General features: G+C 43.1%; 1 protein-coding gene across 3 annotated transcripts in view; it reads left to right on the forward strand.

Moving 5' to 3' along the window:
- Positions 1-17,205, forward strand: part of PTN (pleiotrophin) — a 106,385-nt gene that overhangs the window by 16,702 nt on the left and 72,478 nt on the right. Inside the window, exon 2 of one of the 3 annotated variants that reach the window (XM_034779767.1) lies at positions 11,363-11,395. The exons of the other annotated variants lie outside the window; for them this stretch is intronic. The gene's annotated coding sequence lies outside the window, so the exon portion shown is untranslated. The remainder of the gene's footprint in view (positions 1-11,362; positions 11,396-17,205) is intronic. 3 annotated transcript variants of the gene reach the window in all.

Here is a 17,205-nt window from a genome sequence, read left to right on the forward strand (position 1 = left end):
AAATGAGGAAGTTAGTTAAACAGAATTTAAAAGATACAGTGCCAAAAGTGGAATCCCTGCAAGCTGCATGGAAACTTTTTAACAACTCCATCAGAGAGGCTCAATTTAAATGTATATCCCAAATTAAAAAACATAGTGAGAGGACCAAAAAAGTGCCAATGTGGCTAAACAACAAAGTAAAAGAAGCAGTTAGAGGTAAAAAAGGGGGCATCTTGTTAGTTACATTTAGGCTCTAGAATGCTTGTTATGATTTTATTTTATATGTAACCATTTATTTTCATTAATTCTACTTGCTTCTTATCAAATCTCTATTCTTTGTTAAATAAACTTAAACTTGCTTTCTCTGTAAACAAATCTAAGTGCTCAGTGTGTTAAGTGTAATGGTGATCTTGAAACTGATACGCTGGTGTGTACTATTCTTTGAGAGTAGCAGATTTATGAATTCTGTGAATGTTCAGTGGGCTGGACACTTGAGGGAGCTGGTTGGAGGACTGGGAGGTTGGAGTGTATCTATCACTAACATGGTGGTGGAGCCTACATAGGTTGAGAGGGAAGTGCTTGTATTGACTGTGGTTGGTGGAGTCAGGGAGCTGACCACTGGAGGCGCAGACAAGGCCTTCTCATGCTAAGGGCAGATGGCAGTGAGGTGTCTCTAGGGTTACCATATTTAAAAAATAAAAAAAGAGGACACTCCACGGGCCCTGGCCCCTCCCCTTTCCCACTCCTGGCCTCGCCCCAACTCTGCCCCTTCCCGCCCCAACTCCGCCCATTCCCCACCCCTTCCCCAAAGTCCCCGCCCTAACTCCCCCTCCTTCCTCCCAGCCACGCGAAAAGGGCTGCCCGATCGCTACTGGCTTCACGGTTTGCCAGGCAGCCTCCAGACCCTGCGCTCCTGGCCGACTCTTCCCCAGCGCAGCTGGAGCCCGGGAGGGTCTGGAGGCTGCCCGGCAAACCGTGAAGCCGGTAGCGCTCGGGCTTTGGGCAGCCATGCTTCCGGACACTGCGCCCCCGGCCGGGCACTTCCCCTCCCGGGCTCCGGCTGCTCTGCTCCTCCCCTGACTCTTCGGCTCTGTTTAAGAGCCGAGCGCTCCGGCTTCGGGCAGCCCCCTTGCCTCTGGACCCTGCGCTGCCGGAGCAGAGCAGCTGGAGCCGGGGAGGAGAAGTGCCCGGCTGGCAGCTGGGGTCCGGAGGCCTGGGGGCTGCCCAAAGCCAGTAGCGCTCTGGCAGCTCTGCTCTTAAACAGAGCCAAAGAGTCAGGGGAGGAGCAGAGCAGCTGGAGCCCGGGAGGAGAAGTGCCCGGTCGGCGGCTCAGGGCCCGGAGGCAAGGGGGCTGCCTGAAGCCGGAGTGCTTGGGCAGCTTAGCTCTTAAACAGAACCGAAGAGTCAGGGGAGGAGCAGGGCAGCTGGAGTCCGGGAGGGGAAGTGCCCGGCCGGTATTTTTCCTGGACATGTTCGGCTTTTTGGCAATTCCCCCCGGATGGGGGTTTGATTACCAAAAAGCCGGACATGTCCGGGAAAAAACGGACGTATGGTAACCCTAGGTGTCTCACAAGTCTGGGGAGCATCACAGTTAAGAATTTTCTATCAAAATGTTTTTTTTTGTTTTTGATAGACATTTTTATTTTTTCATTGGGAAATACTGAAATATTTGTGTCAGTTTAATGTCATTCTGAGTCTGCCTGTGGCGCTATAGTGCGTCATAAGAGTTGTAGTTTGCAGGCTACATGTGCCAATTTTCTCCTCTCTGGGATGGGCTTCCTGTCTGAACTACATCTCTCATGATTCACTGCAGTCTTCCCTCTGATCGACCTGCTGCTGTACACCATGGGAGTTCCATGATCATGGTGCATCATGAAAGATCTAGTCCAGACAGTAAGCCCCACCTACAGAAGAGAATAAGGGCCTGAGGCACCTGAACTAGAGCTGGTTGAACATTTTCCAAAGGAATATTTTTACATCAAAACAGCGTTTCATCCAAATCAAAACTTTTGTAAAAATTTGCATGTTTCTGATGAAATTTCATTTTAAAAAAATTGAAAGAAAGTATTTCAATAATGTTGAAACGTTGCATTTTGACCTTTATTAGATGGGAATATTTTTATTTTTTTGTTTCAAAGCAACTTTTTCATTTTGAATTCTATTTTATATTATAAATAAAATAAAATACCTCTTAAAATTGGAATGAAACATTTTTATTTTATCAAAATGGAAAATTTTTCTCCAAAAAACTTTGTTTCACAGTAAGTTTCAAATTTTTTTGTTTTTGTTCCAATTTGGAATGAAAGCAAATTTCAAAATCATGGAGTTAACAGAAATTCTGTTTCCTGCACAGCCCTAATTCTAACTACAACTCCCATGAGGCACCATGGCAGCTCAGGGAGACTGTCAGCTATTTGAATGTCTCACCAGCCCAGGAAAGAACCATTTCCAAGGCCATTTCATGGCCTTGCCTTAGAGCTCAATTTATAGTTAAAACACACAAAGAGGCAGTGATTCTCCTGACCAACACAAAGCCCCAAAGGCTTTCCTTTGCCTCTCTCAGGTCGTGAAATGAGGATACTTTCTTAGTCCTTTCCTGGCTGGGTTATCCTGTAATAGAGACAGAGATTAAGGTTGAACTGATTCAAAACAAAACAGTTCAATTTGGGAAAGTCAAAACATTTAGACATTTCTGAATCACAATATTTCCAGAACTTTGCATTCAGCAACATTTTTTGATGTTTTGAGTTTTCATCCCAATCTGATGCAAAAACGTATGTAGAAATAAACAGATTTCCTGGAGGATGGACTTTCTGATTTCTGACAGCTGCATTCTCAGACATTTCTATATAGGGAAATACCTGGAGCCTGATCTAGCTAGAGCCACGTCCCATTTGACAATATTGGAAGGGCAGTATGATTGCAACCCCTAGGTTGAAAATCCTTGTATTAAACTATTTACTTCAGTAATATCCTGATGCACTGAGTTCCATAGTTTACTTATTTTACACAATGTATAATTATTTCCTTGGACTTTTTTCCCACGTTCTGCCTATTAATTTAATTGAATATGATTTTTCTTGTATTCTAGGAAAAGCTAAAGAGGAGCATCTAGTTCAGCTTTTATAATTTATTATAATACTTCTATCACCTTTTACTCTTTTTTCTTCAGCTAAATTATGAAGATGCAGTATTCTCTTCATAGACAGTGGGAAGCAAGTCTCAGCTTCATCCATCTGTTTTTGCATCGCCCCTTCTAAAATTCTCAGCATAGGTCCTTTTCATCTCAGATTTTGCATCTTGTATTTGTGACCTGTAGAAATGGAGCCAGATTCTGGTCTACAGTTTGGCCCCTGTTTGTCTGACAGTCCACAGGCCCCATAAACTTACTCTATCCAAACACCTCAGGATTGTCCTTACTTGTGGGAGTCTCTAGGTGGAAAAGTATTGGTGTAGCTGGCTTTATGCTGTCTACTACCACTCCCCACTCTGTTTGCTGTGGGTATGGCTAGGTGAAGGGGTGTGGCTGGAATATGACAGCACTCTGGTGAGTCCTAGCTGGCATAACTGTCCCTGGGGCTGTTACTAGTTGATAGAAGTTAGAGCAGCCCCGAGCTTGCTCAAATTTGCATTGATGGCCAAATTGGCCCCTGGCAACCCAGGGATCAGGGAAGCTACGGCCACCTTTGTCCTCCCACCCCTCTTGAGTTCTGCGCTGAGCACATTTCAGCAGGACCTGCAGATTGCAATATTTTTGTCCATACTCTATGTAGTTCAGAAAAAAGGGGCTCAGAAAACAAGTGTTAATCATATTTTGAAAATTCTTCTAGTGTTTTCCCCACGTCTTATTTTAAAAATGTCTTGTCCTAGAAATCTCAAATGAGATTGACTCAAAACAATTCTGGTTCAAAAAGGACACTGAAAAATTGGCAAGGTTTCAGAAAAGAGCTACAAGAATGATCTGCGTTCTGGAAAAACCTGCATTACAGTGAGAGATTTAAGCAGCTCAATTTATTTAGTTTATCAAAAAGGAGGTTAAGAGCCAGCTTGATCATGATCTATAGGTACCTCCATGGGAAGAAGATTTTCTGATAATAAACAGCTCTTTAATCTAGCAAACATAGCATAACAAAATCTGATGGGTGGAAGATGAAGCTAGATAAACTCAAACTGAAAATAAGGTGTAAGTTTTTAACATTGCAGGTAATCCACCATTGGAACAATTTACCCAAGGAATGTTGTGGATTTTTTATCACTTTATATCAAGACTGGGAATCTTTCTAAAGGATTTGCTCTAGAACACAGAGGAGTGGCTGGATGAAATTCTGCAGTCAGTATTATGCAGGAGGTCAGACTAGAAGACAATAATGGTCACTTCTGGCCTTAAAAATCTATGAATCTGTTCATCTTGATGAGTTCTAGTGCACATGGGTAAGTCTGAGACAAGAAAAGGCTTAGGAAGTTATTAACCTCTGTCCTAGGAATGTTGGAATGATGTGTCTTATTGAAAGAAAAAAAACCCAGCAAGTCCCTTTTCCTTGTAAAGATAGGCTTCTAAATGTAAACCAATTGCAAGAGGGGTTCACATTTGTCACAATATCTATACCTTCTACCTTTCAAAATTAGGTTCCTGAACTCTATGGGGGACCTCTCCCTCATAAGAATATAAGAACGGCCATACTGATTCAGACCAAAGGCGCATCTAGCCCAGTATCCTGGCTTCTGAGAGTGGCCAATGCCAGGTGCCCCAGAGGGAATGAACAAAATAGCTAATCATCAAGTGATCCATTCCTTGTCGCCCATTCTCAGCTTCTGGCAAACAGAGACTAGGGACACCATCCATGCCCATCCTAGCTAATAGCCATTGATGGACCTATCCTCAATTAGTTTATCTAGTTCTTTTTTGAACCCTGTTACAGTGTTGGCCTTCACAACATCCTCTGGCAAGGAGTTCCACAGGTTGACTGTTTGTGTGGAAAAAATACTTCCTTTTGTTTGTTTTAAACCTGCTGCCTATTAATTTCATTTGGTGATCCCTTCTTCTTGTATTATGAGAAGGAGTAAATAACACTTCCTTATTTACTTTCTCCACACCCGTAATGATTTTATAGACCTCTATCATATCCTCCCTTAGTCATCTCTTTTCCAAGCTGAAAAGTCCTAGTCCCCTGGCATTGGCCACTGTCAGAAGCCAGGATACTGGGCTAGATGGATCTTTAGTCTGACCCAGAATGGCAATTCTTATTATTTTCTAAACTTCCCTTATTACAGAAGTTATATTTTTGATTTGGGTGGGAAGTCACTTCCCTTTTAGGCAGGTTATTCCATGACTCTTAGATCTTGAATCTGAGAAGCTATAGTTAATGCAGAACTCATGAACATATGTTGATGGTTTAGATTTTCCTTCTGATGTGTTGTAACCCCTTTCACCAGCCTAATGAATTTCATCTGCTATGATGTTGCCTAATTATCTAATTACTTTAGGTCTTTGGGGAATTTCTAATAATCCTTTCAATTCTTAACTAACCTAATAATTTTTGTGTTATCATCACATCTCGTTATTCATTCTCTCTTCCAGATTCTTAATAATTGTATTGAACAACATTAGACCTAGTGCTGATCCCTGAGGCACCCCCATTAGTAATCCCTTTCTGTACTGAGAGCTGGACATTTATTCTCACCCCTTGTGTCTTATTTGCTACCCACATTGAAATTGTGTCAGGACTCTGCCTTTTATCCTATGGTTACCAAGTTTCTTAAAAATCTCTCACTAGAGGCTATTATCTAAAACCTTTTGAAAAACTAAATAATGTACCCCACCAATCCTTTATTCATCAGGATAACGCTTTTAACAGATTCTTACAAGTTAGAGAGGCAGGATTTACCTCTACACCATGCTGTTTTATACTGTGATGGTTTGTGTGGGTTCTGTACCTGTATAGGTGTTTTATAACTCTGCCTTTAATGATTTTCTCAGATATTTTTAGAATGTGGTTCACTGGTATGCATTCTCCCTCATGCTTTGAGGTGAAAACTGAAACAAAGAAATCATTTAGTTTCTGTGAAATCTCTTTATCTCTCTGATTACCCCTGCGCGCCTCCTCCCCCCCCCCCCCCCCCCGAGCCTGTCAGGCCCACCAACTCTTCTGCAAGCTTCCTATTTCTGATGTACTTAAAGAATCTCTTATTACTTGTCGCTCTCTATTTGCCTCTTTGTTCTTCAAATTTACTCTTAGCCCTCTTAATCTCCATTTTCCATCTCACCTGCCAAAATTGTTCCTTTCTATTTGTATCACAAGGGCTGGATTTCCTTTTTTTTTTTTTTTTTTTTTAAGGATACTTTTTTGCCTGGAATAAATTCTAGTACTTTGCCATGCAATTAGACTATTTTTTTTTTCAATCTTCCTTTTTTTGCTTGGTCTGAGGTAGACAGACCTTCAGTGATTGCATCAAGACATTCTTTAAGAATCTGCATGTTGATAGTTTTGGATTTTTATTTCCCTAATGTTCTCTTCAGACTCTTTCCAACTAACTTTGTCTTTAAAAAAATCACCTAAAACCCCAAATGGTGCACTTTTTGAAGTTTAATGCTACAAGAGTTGATATGATCTTCTAGTTGTAATGCCAAGCTTAACTATATTATAACTGTTAGATACCCAAATCCTATTGAAATTAATTGAGAATCAGGATTCTAATTCCCTAAAGATGCTTTGAAAATCCCAGTCTAGAAGTTCAGTATTACTTAATTCCTGAATAAACCTATTTCTGTTACTCGGGACTAGCTTCACAGAAGCCTTTTTCCTGTAAGCTTCACAGCCAGGTTTTATTATTGTATCAAGGAATTGTTTATCGAACTGTGTCCTGATGTAATGTTCTGACAATACATAGATGTCATTGTCATCCTGATCTCTCAGCATTGTGTATACATCGTCTCCAGTCTGTTTTGTAGACCTATACTAAATTCTTACAAATATAGGTATAGTCTTAAGGATCAGGATTGTAGTCAGAGAGACACTCATAATGGTCCTTTCCACCTAGAAAAGATCTTTGGAGAGACCCTATGGAATCCTATATCCTTCAGTTCCTCACTTTTATGACTCAATCTATTTTTCCTTTGTAGCTTTGGTTATACTTATTTCAGTAGGTTTAAGAAATGACATCAGGTGATCCCTGAATGCCAGGTTTTTTAGCTTCATCAGCTTCATTTTAAGAGACTTTGTCAAGTTCTGAGGTGGTATGACTTTAAGGTCTGATCAAAAGGCCAACTGAAGTCAATGGAAATCTGTGCACTGACTTCAGGGTGTTTTGGATTGGGCCATAACTGTGGCTGCCTCTCTGTCTCTTTTATAACATTTTAGTAAACTCTGTCCTAGTAAGCTTCTCATGATATCCAAAAGCCTTATGTTGCTTGCAATTAAGTATGTGTGTGTATGTTGCTTGCAATCAAGTATGTGTGTGTGTGTGTGTGTGTGTGTGTGTGCATAGTAAATAGATAATCATTCTGGAACAGGTACACTAACTGGTACTTCTACCCTTACTAAACTGGTCAAGCTCCATTTGCCTCCCGTAACTCTAAATAAGCCTGGTGCTTGATTACCTTCCCTGTACCTTGCTGAAAATTTAGTTAACTGTTTTTTGAAATGATCACTTCAGTTAGTCAGACTCGTACCTCTAAAATGTCCCTAATTTTAATCTCAGAGGTACCCATGTTCTACACCACATTGACATTCCCTTACTTCTGTTGTTGAAAATTATTTACATGCAGAGTTAAGAAGCTGATGTTACAGAGACACTGTTTACAATCCCAAGGCATTTTCTGCATGGAAATTTTTTTGCATCCTCTATTTCTGGACTTGGTAGGTGAAGAAGCAACATCGTGACTCACCTCCTTTTTTCCGCTCAGCAGAACAAAGATGGCAGCCTCTCCCTTACCTCCCACCTCCACATAAAGGAAAAATGTAAATACATTACTCTCAAAAGCTTGTCTCTCTCACCAACAGAAGTTGGTCCAATAAAAAATATTGCCTCACCCACCTTGTCTCTCTAATATCCTGGGACTGACATGGTTACAACTACGCTGCATACAGTGCATTATCCTTAGCATGCAACTCACAAGCCATTCCCAGATCTGTGTGAATCTTCTTTTTCATGTTACCTACACAGGCACAACCATTGCAGAGGAAAATCAACTTGCATAAGCGTGTGCCAATAGCAGGAGAGCCAAAGCTATCTGATCAGGAAGAGAGGTCAATATCAGAAATGTGGTGCAGTATTGAACAGGATGATTTTGCACTCATGGGACAGAGGTCACTTGAACCCTTTCTTAAATCCAGTGATTTTAATGAACAGAAAGTTTAGAACAAATATATTTCTAAAAGAGGAGAAAAACCACATGGGCCTATGCTGAATGTAGGAAACTACCTTTCCCTAATTCTCTTCAAAGATGCATACATAGGTTAGTAGCGTGTGCTGCCCTCTTAAATTCTGTCTCTCAGCATTTTCATATAAACCATTTAATAGGATTATGCTGGATTTAAGAAGGAGCTTGTTCCTATTCTTGACCTGCTAAAGTAGCTCTTAGGTAGGATGCAGTGCATGGACACATGGGCTTAGTGCTGCTTGTCATCATGTCACTCTCTAAAAGCATTATACCTTTGGGTATATTATGAGAGGCAAAGCAGCAGCAGTGATGGAAGTGAGCTGAGGTTGCTGTTTACCTGCATCTCCTAATGATGGTGCTTCTAGATCACCTGCCAACACACACCTGTGAGTGGCAACTGCAGAAGACAATTTGTGGCATTTATTTAAAGTAGCTGACCACTTCACTTACCCCTTTCTCAAAGTTTAAATCAGAATGAAAACTCTTTACAATATAACTTTCACTGCACTCTGCAAAAGCTTTGGTAGTTTTAAATCCTCCAATCTTTCGAGTGACACCATGACATTTTCACAGCCTCTTTCATTCTTTTGCTTCAGTGGCTGGACTAAACTTCCAGAGCAGCCAGGATTTTGGGAAAGAGGAAGAGAATAGCTTAGTATATGGAGCAGATGGTAACAGAAACTGCCGGTGAGGCTATCATTTTTGTCATATTACTGATAGATATTGAAAGTCTGTTCTAACCCACTGAAACCAATGGAAGTCTTTCCATTGAATTCAGTGGACACTGGACTAGACCTCAAGCCTGTGCTTTGTACAATGGAGCTATGAGATGCTGATAATCTGCTGCCAAAGCTGTGCCAGTAGAAAACCAATCAGTAGTGAGTCAGTCATAGTCTAGAACATTGGAAAGGTTGACCTACTCCAATACATTGCTATTTACTCCCCTTGCAACTCATGTGGATTTTCAAGGTCTTATTGATGCTTCACCTGGGTCACTGGTGGGGTGAGTGTAGTGCTGCTCACAGGTCCTTAAGCATATAAGCACAAAATAAAGAGCCACTGTACAACTACCTGAAGCTGTGATTCCCTTATTCTATTCATTCAAGGGCAGGTCTGGACTAGCAGATGGTGCTACTAATCAGGACTAAGGGGGCAGAGCAATGGAACAGTAGGGATGCTACAAGTTAGGGTTGCAGTGTATGAGTAGTTCTGTGTATTGGACAGGGATGGAACACATCAGGGGTGTTTCAGGTTAAGACTGGATTTTGTTGCCACAGGTGTGTGGTGGCCCCGGGTGGGGCCAGCAGGGATGTTACATGTGAGATTTGAGAAGCATAGACAGAGCTGAGTGTGGAAAGATTACATTGCACTTGTCTGCCGTCAGCCTGGCTTAGCTAATGCTATTTAATGCTTCTCTCTCTGCAACACATTCATCCTTAAAAGAGGAAAAATGTGATTCTCATGAGAAATATCCCAATGGGAAAAGGCACGACATGAACAGTGGATTGTAATGAGACAGGGAATGATACATACTTAACCTATTCATACTACCGGTGGGCAGGAGTTGCCTCTCTCCGCCGCAGTTAGGTGTTCACCAAAGTAATCCAGTTATTAAATGTTTTGGACCAGTTCCTTGGCCGATGTAAGTTTGTGTGTGGCTTCACTGAAGTCTGGCCCTATGTGTCTTATTTTCAGTGTAAAATATTTGAGAGGTTTCTGAAACCTTTTAAAACATCGATGATCTGGCCACTCCTAGTCTTTTTTCCCCTCCCTCATTCCCTCTGTCCCTCTGACTGCTTCTTTTCCATTTTTAACCTGAGATGTCAAAAAAAGAAAAAACTCCATACTACACCTATCCTGAACCTCTAGATTTTGTATAGTACAAATGCAATCTCTCTCAAAAATCTTCCTTCCTTTCCACCCATTGTCCCCCCCCCAATGAAAACCTACTGCTGGCATCAACATAGAACAAAAAAGTGGGATAGAAAAATGTATCCTACACATTCCTTCTGATGCTCTAGTTGGATGCAAGAACAGGTAGTTGGAGTGTCATTGTGACCACAAGGAGAGCTACTCAGAAAAGAATTCTCTGAGATGTGGAGGGGCTGGCATATCTGACAGTACAAAAAGCAGCCTTGTGATGTTATGTGATTAAAATATGACCATAGATATCATTGTTGCAATCACTGTTATATATTTGAAACAAATCTTGTACAAAGGTAGTCAAGTGAGGTATCAATGAAAAGGTTATGATTTGCTGGTTATGATTATGCTATCTGTATGCATGTATCATGTTTGTATTTGAAGTTATGAGTAATGGCTCTATACTTGTATTTCAAATGTTTGCTGCTGGGGTAACAACCATATGGTAGTTAGCCAGCACATCTTGGAGGGACTATTCAAATTGAGTGGCCCACCAAAAGGACACTTAACTCACAATGGACCATGGGAGATGCCCATCTACATTGGGTGGACTGTGCTGTTTGGAGTATAGGTAATGGCTTCCTGCAATGACTGAGCGAAATTGGGCATGGACATGTAACTTGCCCATGTGACTCCAAACTCCTACCTTTTACTTTTAATTTTCTACTAGCTGTGCTGAGGTTTTTGTTTAAAACAATGGATTTCCCTCCACATGGCAGAAGATATAAAAGGCCCTGGAAACCCTCCAGCGACTTAAGGAGGGTCTCGGCTGCAGCCACCACTTCCGCAGCAGTGGCCGGAGCACCAGGCACTTTTAAATTGCTGCCAGAGCCCCGGGCAGTGGGGGCCAAGCAGTGTGGATGGGCTGGCTGGGGGAGGCTGAACCCCCGCCCCGCCCCTTCCACCAGAAGCTCTGCCCCTTCCGGGGGCTGGAACTGGCCCTGTACCGGTAAGAATTAATATTACTTTCACCCCTGATTCCATCAGTGCTACAAGCCTGAACCAAGAACTTTACAATTGTTGTATGTATTTTATTCCTTTAACCAATTTTAATTTTTCTTTTTCTTTCTTTCTTTCTAGATACTAAACGATTGGCATCAGTGTGATTTTTGGGTAAGATCTGAGTTATATATTGACCTAGGTGTGTGGCTGGTTCTTTGGGATCAGAAGAATCTTTTATTTGATGAGACTGGCTGTAAAGAACCACTCACCTTTAAATCCAGTGTTTTTGGTGGTCACATAAGAACTAGAATGCCTTAGGAAACTGCTTTTATGACTTCTTGTTAGCCAATGTGGTGAAACAGAAGTTTACTTTTGTTGCTGGTTTGCATAACTTATGGAAGAATAACCACCAGTTTTGGATTGTTTGCCCTGTTTCTCAGCAGTTTGTCTTGAGTTTGGCATTCTCAGTTGTGAGTCACGGGCACGTTTACAAGCCTATTTGAAGAGCTTAGTATGAAAGTGTTCCTCAGATGCCTGTGTTGTTAAATAACCCATCTCTTTTCCTAATGCTCCCAGTCATACAGCTGCATAAGATGAGGGATGTAACCATCTCTCAGGCTTTGGATTGATGTGGCAGGATCAAACCAGTAGTTACAATGGGATTTAATTTACATCACCGCAACAGAAAACAAAATGAAACAAATGAGGGGAAAAATCCATCAATCATGTGAATGCTGCATAACAGCAATTTACAGCTGCAACCTGTTCTTTAAATGGACTGGCTGAGCGAGATCAAGCCCTTGGCTCTAGAGTAGATAGTAGCAGGCAGCAGTTTGGTCTTTATGGGTGTGTATATGTCGCAATGTCTGGAGTAGCTCAAGACCGTGAGTGCCTACCTTAGGGCAGAAACCCCAAACTGGTTGTATGTTCTATAATGAGATTTCCCCTACCCAGTAACATGTGTGAATGCCTAAAGCACTATCACAGTCTTACCATGGAGTCACAGACAGTCAGTCCCCTTGGGCATTCCCATCTATCTGCCACCCAGGCAAGCTGGACTTAGTGATAGATGGTTGCTGTATACCAAAGATCACAAAATATTCATGTGGCTCCCAGTCCCAAAGAACCAGTCACTTACCCCAGGTCAGTTGTACTTAGATCTCAAACCAAAGACAATGTCTCTAGTCAATCCTGTAATAAACTAACTAAAGGTTTATTAACTAGGAAAAACAAATGAGTTATTGACAAGGTTAAAACAGGAAACATACACACACAAATGAGTTAGTCTTAGATTTAAAAAGGTAATTTAAGCTTCTATAATAAGCAGCTCTGTATGTCCTAGGGCTGACCCATGCCAAGCCGCATGGGGATCTCTTGCTTATGTTTAGGAAACTTTGCCTCTCGGAGTCCAGGCAGCATCAAAAGACCCAGTTTATTTTTGTCAAGGATTTTTATCCCCCCCTCAATGCAGAATCCAAACTGATGGGATGAATTCATATGCAGGCCTCTCCTTCCTGGAGGGAGTTAGGAATGCAATCATAGAAGATTAGGGTTGGAAGAGACCTCAGGAGGGCATCTAGTCCAACCGCCTGCTCAAAGCAGGACCAACACCAGCTAAATCATCCCAGCCAGGGCTTTGTCAAGCCGGACCTTAAAAACCTCTAAGGATGGAGCTTCCACCACCTCCCTAGGTAACCCATTCCAGTGCTTCACCACCCTCCTAGTGAAATAGTGTTTCCTAATATCCAACCTAGACCTCCCCCACTGCAACTTGAGACCATTGCTCCTTGTTCTGTCATCTGCCACCACTGAGAACAGCCGAGCTCCATCCTCTTTGGAACCCCCCTTCAGGTAGTTGAAGGCTGCTATCAAATCCCCCCTCCCGTCTCTTCTGCAGACTAAACAAACCCAGTTCCCTCAGCCTCTCCTCGTAAGTCATGTGCCCCAGACTCCTGATCATTTTTGTTGTCCTCCGCTGGACTCTCAACAAGGTCTCTGTCCTTTGATGCTACACAATGACTTATTTGCCTTCAGTGGGCCATCTTGTGTGCAGGATAAGCACTTTACATTAATTAATGCTGCTTTTTCTTTTGATGAGTTACACAATTACAATGCAAACATTCAATATAACTCTATAGCATGGAATACAGATATTATAAGTAGGATTAATACATACAGCAGCCTACGAACATTCCATAAAGTCTAAACACTAATACATTCTTATAAAACTAATATTGATTTTAACTATACTAATGAGGAAAAATCCTTTAGCATTATTTCAGTACAGCTATGCCATTTAATGGTCAACTCCAAGCATTCAAAAATCATGAGTCAGCCCCTCCTCAATTATATTGTCTTAAAATCAGAAAAAAATTGGGGGGTTCTTTTTCTTTTTTCTTTTTAATGTGACTTGAGTGTACACTAGGGCTTTTCTTTACAACCATGAAACTTCTAAAAGCTTTTTAAAATATGTGGAGATACTCATGAAATAACATGAATCTAGGAAATGAGATTTTAAGAAAAACATCAAATATTGTAAGAGTAATGATAAAATCTTGAGCCTCAGAAACACTGTTACAACATCAGTTGATTTTAAGGATCAGATTCTGACCCATCACAGCTGGGAATTGAACCCAGGTCACCTGAATCCAGCTAGTTCAGGGGTGGGCAAACTTTTTGGCCTGAGGGCCACATCTGGGTAGGGAAATTGCATGCAGGGCCATGAATGTAGGGCTGGGGCAGGGGGTTGGGTTGCGGGAGGGCGTGTGGGGTGTGGGAGGGGGTGTGGTGTGCAGGAAGGGGCTCAGGGCAGAGGAGGGGTGCGGAGTGTATGAGGGGGCTCAGGGCAGGGGGTTGGGGTGCAGGATGGGTGCGAGGTGCAGCAAGGGGCTCAGGGCAGGGGGTTGGGGTGCAGGAGGAGGCTCAGGGCAGGGGGTTGGGGTGCAGGAGGGGTTCGGGCTCCAGCCCGGTGGCGCTTACCTGAAGTGGCTCGGGCCCTGGTTCCGGCCGAGCAGCGCCGGCCAGTGGCTGAGCACCGCCGGCTCCAGCCCCAGCGGCTCCAGCCCGGATCCGGATCCGGAACCGGGGCCCGAGCTGAGCCGGGCCGGAGCCGCTGGGACTGGGGCTGGGGGTGCTCGACCGGCGCCGCTCGCCCAGGGCCGGGGCCGGAGCCACTCGCTTGGAACCAGGGCCCAAGCCGAGCTGGGCCGGAGCCACTGGGACTGGGGCTGGGGGTGCTCAGCCGGCGCCGCTTGCCCGGGGCTGGGGCCAGGCCGGAGCCACTCGGCTGGAACCGGGGTCCGGGCCGGAGCCGCTGGGATTGGGGTTGGGGTGCTCAGCCGCCGGCTGGCGCCGCTTGGCTGGGGCCGGTGCCCCGGGGCCCGAGCCGAGCTGGAGCCGCCGGGGCCAGGGCAGGCCGGAGCCGCTCGGCCAGAACCGGGGCCGGCGCCCTAGGGCCGGAGACGCCGGGGCCAGAGACGCTCGGCTGAGGGGGCCGGACTGGGCTGCGCCTCCTCGCGCCCCACCGCCCCAGCCCCAGCTGACCTGCTGCCTGACTGTTTCAGGCTTCCCGCGAACATTTGATTTGCGGGAAGCAGGGGAGGGGGAGGAGCAGGAGGTGGAGCATTCGGGGAGGAGGCGGAGCTGGGGCGGGGCCGGGGGGCTGGGGGCAGGGTTGGGGCGGGGCCGGCGCCCCGTGGAGTGTCCTCTTTTTTTAAAATATGGTAACCCTAGTGTAGGCGGGTTTGATTTATTATTTGTTTGCTTATTTATTACACACCTTTATAAGGTGCTCATTGCCATAGCCCACAAGGACCATTTTTAAACTTCCTGTGATGACCTACAAGCCCTCATTTCTATGATATGATTCTGTGCTTATCAGTCACACTTGGGACAATGCTGACAAGTAAGGTAGCTGAAAGGCAATACATGTTATCTTTCAGCCTGAAAAGTAATTGGATTACTCCTCAGAATTCCACATATATGAACTCAGTTATGAGTGTAATCCATTGCTGTCATAGCCAGAGCACTACTGTTATGTTCCATATGTCCCCACCTGGCAGTCTGTCTTACTCTATGAACGGTGCTGGCCTCATTCTTTAAGATCTTTTTTTATGTCCATCAACTCACAGAACATTACCTTCTCTGTGAACCATTTTATTACTTCCCCTGAGATACGTGGTATGAAACTGCCATCTAACAGACCCAAGAGGGAAGGAGGGAAAGAATGGGGATACTAGAGGGCTCACAAAAGAATCACTCTGTGTGGGGAGGTCCATAATTTCACAAAAGCCCCTTTGAATGTTTATACATAATACAGTGCCTGTATTGGTATTGCTGATCTAATTCTCACAGCAAATAGGGTAACCTTGTCTTCAGAGCCAACTAGAGTAACTGTTTTACATACATATACATAGAGTACATGTAGTTTTGGTACTGCATTTTATCATAGCAATAACCTCACATATACTCAAGTGTAAGTAATCAAGGAAATATGTAATTTTCCTAAATAACACCAATAAGAGAGAACCACCAATTATTAAGCATCTTGTTTCCTAAATTAGCGGATAAGAGAACCATTTGCTTCTCACAAAGTACTAGATATGTCAATTAACTATGCCAATCAAATTGCCAGCTGATATTGATAATGTAATTTGAAACTAAGAGACCTCAAGTTAGGGAATATTTTAGGAACTTAACCTATTATGAGCTGTATATTTTAACAGGCATCAAATACTTACTCTACTACAGACATGTCATGAAATAATGTGAAAATATAAAAATAAAATACATTTAAAAAGCAAAATTTAATTTTGAAATGAAATTTCAATTTTTTTCTGAAGTGAAATTTTCAAAAGTAAAGCTTTTCAGAATTTCCATCTTTTGGGAAATTTTGAAAATATTTATTTTCATTCCAATTTGGAACGAAAACACATTTTGAAATGATGGCATTTCCCATAAAAGAGAAATTCTGAGCTTTGACCAGCTCTACTTGTCTCTGCTTTGGGCATCTGTGGATGTGAGGTACTCTCCAAGTTCAAACGAGCAGCTTTGATAGTGAATGGTCAAAGAACTTGATTGCATGAGGAATCCTTTTGTTAATATAACCTGATTTCAAAGAGAGGAGGACACTGACCTCCATAACAGCTTAGTCACCTCATTATTATGTTAGAAAGGTGTTGGACTTGAACTCTGGATACATGGATTCAGTTCCTGGCTCTGTCCCAGACTTCCTATATAATCTTGGGCAAGTCACTTAATCTTTCTGTGTCTCTCTTCGCTATCTGTAAAATGGGGAAAATAATACTTCTTTTCTCCTGCCCTTTTATCTATCTTGTTTTTAAACTGTCATCTCTTTGGGTTTGGGACTCTATCATACTATGTGTCTGTAACAGTGCCTAGCACCCAGATCTTGATTGCTATTGTAATACTACCACTAATAGTAATGAGTGGTTTTCCATCTTCTAGCCACAGATGGTTTGTGGAAGCAGTCATAATGAAAACTAGAAGCAGGGTAACAGATCAACTCATAATCCGAATTGTACTCCTTGCACAGGCAGTGCATTTGGGTATCTTGTATGTCTATTCACTAGGCAGCTAGGGACATGAGAATGGCCATACTGGGTCAGACCAAAGGTCAGTTCAGCCCAGTATCATGTCTACTGACAGTGACCAATGCCAGGTGCCCCAGAGGGAGTGAACCTAACAGGTAATGATCAAGTGATCTCTCTCCTGCCATCCATCTCCACCCTCTGACAAACAGAGGCTAGGGACACCATTCCTTACCCATCCTGGCTAATAGCTATTAATGGACTTAACCTCCATGAATTTATTTAGTTCTCTTTTAAGCCCCGTTACAGTCCTAGCCTTCACAACCTCCTCAGGCAAGGAGTTCCACAGGTTGACTGTGTGCTGTGTGAAGAAGAACTTCATTTTATTTGTTTTAAACCTGCTGCCCATTCATTTCATTTGGCCCCTAGTTC

The sequence above is a fragment of the Trachemys scripta genome, chromosome 1 (genome assembly GCF_013100865.1).
Source record: "Trachemys scripta elegans isolate TJP31775 chromosome 1, CAS_Tse_1.0, whole genome shotgun sequence".
In the NCBI taxonomy this organism is placed as follows: Eukaryota; Metazoa; Chordata; order Testudines; family Emydidae; genus Trachemys; species Trachemys scripta.